The following is a 6,000-nucleotide window of genomic DNA, read 5'->3' as shown; positions in this document are numbered from 1 at the left end:
CATCAACTCCATAATTCAGACAGTTAGAGGCTTTCGGACTAAAGTATTTCAGAAAATTATTTCAGTATTCAGTATTCATCTTTCAGTATTCCGTATTGATTTTTTTCAATTATGAACCTTATGGCATTTTTAGCCTAACTTCCATATTTATGCCAGTTATATTATTATCACAGGGTTATTATTATTTAGTACTCACAAAAGGAACTAGTCATGGGTTAGCTGGTGGTCCTTCGGGGTTGCTAGCACCATGTAGCATCTGGGGTATAGACTCGAGGAATTACAAAATTGATATCAGATCCTATGATTCAACAAGGTCCTAGAAAGTCTTAAAGCCGCATCAAGTAGAGTCTTGTGCATGGGTGTGTAGTGCGCCACACTTATGAATAGGAGGCTACAAGATGTTTTCCTTTTTTCAGTATTTATGTCGTGCGAGTAAGCATAAGCTCAAATTAAACTATCAGTCTAATCCTTTCTTTCTTTCGCTACAAAACATGCCTCCCAAGGAGAACGGAAGAAGAACAAGAAATCAGCCTGCCCCTCAGCCCGTCCAGGAAGATCCTCTAGATGAGCATGTCTCCCAAGCAGAATTCAGAGCAGCTTTCACCATCCTAACTCATTCTATGGTATGACAAAATAAATGCCCATCTGTTGTTCCGACCAATCCAGTGGCCAAAGCTACTGCAGGAAGGATTCAGAACTTCACCCAAATGAACCCTCCATCTTTTACTAGGTCTAAGTCAGATGAGGACCCATAGGAATTCCTTGATCAGGTGTAGAAAGTTACAAACATTATGGGAGTGAATGCTAGTGAGAGTGCTAAGTTGGGTGCATATCATTTGTAGGATGTGGCTCACTTATGGTTCAAGTAATGAATGGTAGAAAGGGCCGCAGGTGTAGGGACTATGGAATGGGAGGATTTTTCCACCACTTATATTGTTAGGTTCTTCCTACTAGAGTTAAGGAAAGCTAAGGTTTTGGAGTTTATAAATCTGAGGCAGGGCAACGTGACAGTACAAGAGTATGCTCTCAAGTTTACTCAGTTTGTCAGATATGCCACTCATGTGGTAGCAGATTGAAAATCTAAGATGAGTAAATTTGTGTATGGTGTGTCTAGAAATATGGTTAGTGAGTGTAGGACCACAATACTTACTAAGGAGATGGACATATCCAGGATCATGGTCACTGCTCAACAGATAGAGGAGGCTAAGAATAAAGAGAAGAAGAGGGAGAATAATAGAGCTAGAACAGGTAGTTTCAACTTTACCCAACCTAAGTCAGAAGGTGGTAATCGTTCTCAGTTCCTCCCAAAATCTTCAGTCCCAGCTCCATCCTCAACCAGTGTTCTAGTTCTACAACTTAGGGATAACACTAGAGATAGGGCATTAGGCCATAAACCTTGGGGTAGTGTTAGAAGGTCCCGAATGAATCCTCTTTGCTAGAAATATGGCAGAAACCATTAGGGTGATTGTAGAGATAATAGTAGTGTATGCTTTGGGTATGGCTAGCCAGGACACCGGATTCGACAGTGTCGAATAGTTGCTCAGAAAAGTAGGGATTTGCTCCAATTGGGCCAGTCCCATTAGTCGCAAGTTCTAGCTAGTCACCCAAATCAGTAGGGTGCTTCTTGTAATGATACCAGCAGGCAATGCCCAAAAAGACCATCTACTTAAGTCCCAATAGAATCAAGAAAGCTTTCCTGATGTGGTCACTATTATGTTACAAGTATATCATTTTCATGGTTATGCTTTGCTAGATCCAGGAGGTTTCTTGTCCTTTGTAACTCTGTATATAGATGTTGACTTTGGAGTAAGTCCTAAAATCCTAGCATAGACTTTTTCAGTCTCTACCCCAGTGGTTAAATCTATCATAGCCCAACGAGTATATATGAACTATCGGGTTATGGTATCTCAGAAAATTACTTTAGCAGACTTAGTAGAATTAGAGATGACAAATTTTGATGTCATTCTCGGTATGGATTGGCTTCACTCATGTTATACCTAACTTTACTGCAGAAACAGAGTTATCCAATTTCCATTTTCGAATGAGCCTATCCTAGAGTAGAAGGGTTGTACTTCATCATTTAAAGGTCATCTTGTTTCATACCTTAGGGCAAGGAAAATGATATCTAAGGGATGTGTTTACCATCTCATTCGAGTCTAAGAATCTAGTTCAGAAACCTCTACTCTCGAGTTAGTATCAGTAGCATGTGAGTTCCCATATATGTTTCTTGAAGATCTTCCCAGAGTTCCTCCTGAGAGGGAAATTGACTTTAGAATTGACTTTCTTTCGGATACTCAGCCCATTTCTATTCGGCCATACAAAATAGATCCAGCAAATCTCAAAGAATTAAAAGAACTATTGAAGGATATCTTAGATAAGGTATTCATCAGACCCAGCGTATCCTCTTGGGGTGCACCAACTATTATTTGTGGGTAAGAAAGACAGTTCTCTCAGGATATGTATAGACTACCATCAACTAAATAAATTAATGATAAAAAATAAGTATCCAGTCCCTAGAATCGATGACTTGTTCGACCAACTTCAGGGTTCCAGTTACTTTTCTAAGATAGACCTCAGATCAGGCTATCATTAGCTCATAATCAAAGAATATGACATCCCAAAAACAGCCTTCACAACTCGGTATGGTCACTTTGAATTATTAGTCATGTCATTTGGTCTTACCAATGCCCTAGCAGCTTTCATAGACTTGATGAATCATGTGTTCAGGCAGTACTTGGACATGTTCATCTTAGTCTTCATTGATGACATCCTTGTCTACTCCCACAGTGAACAGGATCATGCAGACCATCTCAGAATAGTGTTACAGACTCTCAAAAATTATCAGTTATTCACCAAATTTAGTAAGTGTGAATTGGCTAAGGTTAGTAGCTTTCCTCGGCCATATCATTTCTGGAGATGGCATTAGAGTTAATCCCCAAAAGACTGAAGCATCGAGAAACTGGCCCAGACAGATCTCTCCATTAGATATCAGGAGCTTCTTATGCTTGGCTAGCTATTACCGATGGTTTTCTAAGGGATTTTTATTTATTGCATCTCCTATGTCCCAATTGACTCAGAAGAAAGTCAAATTCCAGTGGTCAAATTCTTATGAGAAGATTTTTCATTAGTTGAAGACTCGACTAACTACAGCCCTAGTTTTGACTTTACCAGATGGTTCAAACAGATTTCTGGAATATTGTGATGCTTCTATAGTTGGTTTGGGTTGTGTTTTGATGCTGAGAGGTAAGGTCATAGCCTATGCCTCCAGATAGCTTAAGCCTCATGAAAAGAACTATCCGACTTATGATTTTGAGTTATCAGTTGTAGTGTTTTCCTTACAGATTTGGAGGCATTATTTGTATGAAGTGCACGTGGATCTATTCACTGAACATGAGAGCCTGCAATACGTATTTTCTTAGAATGATCTAAACCTCCATCAGAGAAGGTAGTTGGAGTTGTTGAAGGACTATAATATGAGTGTCCTGTATCACCCAAGCAAAGACAATGTAATGGATAATGCTATTAGTAGGATGTATATGGGTAGTGTTACTTATGTGGAATATGATAAGAAGAAGTTAGCTGAGGAAGTTCATCAGCCTGCCTGACTAGGTGTCTGTTTAGTCGATTCAGCAGAAGGTAGTGTATGGGTGCAGAGTAGTTCAGAATTACCACTGATTTCCAAGGTGAAAGAAAAGCAGGATAGGGATCCTAGTCTAGTTAAGTTGAAAGAATTAGTCAAAGATCAGTTTACAAACTCAGCTTATCAGGAATATTAGTTGTGATATCATTCATCAGTTATGCATGTTTAGTATAATAACTCAATATATTAGCAGTCTCAGCTATGAAATCATGCTTCAGTTGTGTATGTACAGTATGTACTTTTAGTCTATCAATTCTCTCATCTTAGTCAGTCTCATTTAAGGACGAATGTTCCCAAGGGGGAGATATTGCAGGACCCCACAAAATCCTATCTTGATTCAGTCCTTTAAAACTTGTTAAGAGGTCCCAAACTTAGAAAATTTTAGCAAAGTATTCATGCTTAGAGTTATTTTAACCTGCATAGTTGTCGATCTTATTTCATGGCCCTTAAGGCTATTAAATATCGATCTTTAAGTTGCTTCATGGTCAGGAATGTTAGTAGGTGTTCTCGGATGAGTTTCGAATTTTTTAGACATCGTTTAAGGCATGTTTAGGAGTCCAAACAAGTGTATCGACACGATTTCAACGTACCACATTGCCTATCGCGATGATGAATATTTTCCCCAACTGTCAGTGCAATTTCCAGTGAACCAATGTAGACTCGATGCGGTGCATCGCCCATAGTGTTGACCCCAATAATGCAATGCGTGGATCTTTGTGTCACTAAGTTAGTTTTCAGTCATATAGATTCTGCATCCTCAGGGGTATTTGGGTCTTTTTCTCATGATTATTCAGCCCTAAAAATACAAAATTTAGCTCCCCCTATGCAAATTACACTCATTCTCTCTCAAATTTCTCAAGAACAAACCCTATGGAAAAAGATTCAAAATCTCAAGAATTTCACCATCAATCTTCAAGAATTCGAGCATTAAGGTATGTGAAGTATTCATCCAAGGGTTCCTTCCACCCTTAGAATTCAAGCAACTCTATTAAAACTTCAAGTAGAATGATTTGATGAATTTCATAATTGAATTTGACTGTGTTCATGACTATGATGTTAGTTGGGGTTAGAATCCATAAATAATTTACAAATTCATGAGAAATAAATGGCATGTGTGGGTTGTTGTATGGTTTCATGTTAAAAACCCCTTTGAATTGTGAGTTGGGGTTATGATTTAGATGCTTGCACGTTATAATACAGTCATGTACATAAATTATGCTCTTTAAGTAATTGATGAATTGTTCATGTGAGTTGAGTAGTGTAACCATATCATTATGTATATAAGTTCATGTCATACAAGTGTTTTTCAAAATACCTCATTGAATGATTTGTAATCAAGAAATTTGTTATCATATTTCCAGATTGTGCTGTCTTATAATTTATGCTATCGAGTCTTGCGGGTATTCAATACTCGACAATTTAGTTGTTTACCTAGAGCTACAGTAGTTACAAAATAGTCTCAGTAGTTTCACAAATAGTAGTACTCGGTAATCAGTCATAATCTTAGTTTAGTATTCAATTCTGAACTCAGTGAACTCAGTCAGTTAATAAAACTCAGCAGTATTCCGTCAGTTAGCGAAACCCAGTGAACTCAGTTCAGTTCAGCTAGACAGTAAGATCAGTAACAGCTAAATCAAATCTAGTACAATTTAAAATAAGTTCAGTATCTATTCAGTTGAGAGTAGGATTCAGCCCCGAGCGAGAGAAGGGATGGTGGCTTTCCCGTCAGGTTGGCAGAGTCCTTAGTAGCAATCCCTGTACTCTAGAACTATGTAGCCAGTGCAGGATGAGGATTCACCCGTCAGACTAGGCTTGACTAATTCCTAGGGATCACTCGTCAGACTAGGCTTGGCTCCGCCAAGGTGTCACCCCGAATTTATGTTTGGCATCCTAGTTTTCTAGTGTTAGTACTTGTGGCATGATATTAGAACCCTTCAAACTTTAGTCATAGGTTGGACCCTATCAGTTCAGATTTAGGGTATGTCAGTTAGATCATTACCTCCCACAGTTTTAGTTTCAGTTTCAGTATAGAACTTAGTTCAGTTCTACAGAATCAGGACTGTCAGATATAATCACCCAGTTCAGTATAGAACTTAGATCAGTTCTAAAGATTTATAACTACCAAATAAGTTACTCAGATCAGTATAAAACTTTGACCAGTATAAAACTCAGATCAGTTTTGTATAATTAGGACTGTCAGATAAAGTTACTTAGGTATTAGTTATATAGTATCAATAACTAAGATATCAGTGAATCAGCAATCCAGAACTCAGTATGCAGTGTTATCATAACCTCAGTTACAGTTGATGTATTCATACATGTACTCTCATTCAATTACGTTCATGCACCTATCCATTTAT

Source organism: Capsicum annuum, chromosome 9 (genome assembly GCF_002878395.1).
Source record: "Capsicum annuum cultivar UCD-10X-F1 chromosome 9, UCD10Xv1.1, whole genome shotgun sequence".
Lineage (NCBI taxonomy): Eukaryota > Viridiplantae > Streptophyta > Magnoliopsida > Solanales > Solanaceae > Capsicum > Capsicum annuum.
Note: the sequence above shows the minus strand (reverse complement) of the source record.